This window comes from Amblyraja radiata, chromosome 4, assembly GCF_010909765.2.
Source record: "Amblyraja radiata isolate CabotCenter1 chromosome 4, sAmbRad1.1.pri, whole genome shotgun sequence".
NCBI lineage: Eukaryota > Metazoa > Chordata > Chondrichthyes > Rajiformes > Rajidae > Amblyraja > Amblyraja radiata.
This window is the reverse complement of record NC_045959.1, coordinates 69186047-69187122: the sequence shown is the minus strand read 5'-3', so window position 1 is coordinate 69187122 and position 1076 is coordinate 69186047. Positions and strand designations below refer to the sequence as shown.

Genomic DNA, 1076 nt, shown 5'->3' with positions numbered 1-1076 from the left:
TGCTGGGCGGGCTGGGTATTGAGGTTTTCGGCGGCGTTCATGATAAAGATCTGAAAAACGTTCGGACCAGCAGGGTCACCACTTTAGCGAGACAGGCAGGTTAAGTTAAATGATTTTTATTAACAAACAAAAAACGATAATTGAGCTCAGAATGCGCTTGCCCTGTCAGCTAACTCGAGAATAGCTCCTGCTGCTGGGAGGAGCGCTGTCGACTGAACAGAAAGCCCGCGAACGATACCTACCTGGCAGGGGAGACACCATGATCACCAAGGTGGTTCTCCCAGGACGAGGCTATCCCATTGCACTTTGGGTGTGCTGACGCCTGCGATGTCCCCAAATGTGGGATAATCGACTGCAAAATTTGTGGTAATGGGGGACTGCGTTCGCGCTAAAAACAAAAGAAAAAAAGAAAGACCGCGAACGAACTCCCACAGTCACGTGATCGAGCCAACCAATGACGAGGATATGCACTTCCACAAACCACCACTAGGTGCCGCTATAACATCTGTGACCTAAGTGAAACGTAGTATTCATGGAAGATACACACAAAACACTGGAGAAACTCAGCGGGATAGGCAACTTCTCTGGAAAGAAGGAATGGGTGTCGTTTCGGGTCGAGATTGCTTGTTTGATCCTGTTAGAGAAAATAAAGGATTTAAACTGAGAATGTTTAAAATGGCGATTTTAGAGCTTATAATAATGATATAGAATTACAGCCTTTATTAATTTATCATTCTCTAGCTACCCTGGAATTGAATGGCATGTCAGACCATTACTGAGGACATTGAAGTGACAAGCATGTAAATCTGCTCTCTGGAGTCACATAGGGGACAGACCAAGTGCAGACAACAGATTTCCTTCCTCAGCGGGCATCATTAAAAACAAGATGATTTTTTGTGCCACTTTAGTTGTGGACATCATTAATAATAATAGCTATTAATTCCACATGCTGGAACCCATGGTGAAATTAGAATTGATCATCTAGACATAACCACTGTAAGTCTTTGAATGCTGTGGCAATCAGTATTTTTTTGCTCATATTAATATGGCTAGTATTTTACCTCAGTACAACTTTT

At 43.1% G+C, this 1076-nt stretch overlaps 1 non-coding gene across 1 annotated transcript; it reads left to right on the top strand.

Annotated features, from left to right (window-relative positions):
* Positions 1-234: 234 nt before the first annotated feature.
* On the top strand, positions 235-393 carry LOC116972670. Its single transcript, XR_004411869.1, has one exon. It is a non-coding gene; the product is annotated as a U1 spliceosomal RNA (small nuclear RNA).
* Positions 394-1076: the final 683 nt, after the last annotated feature.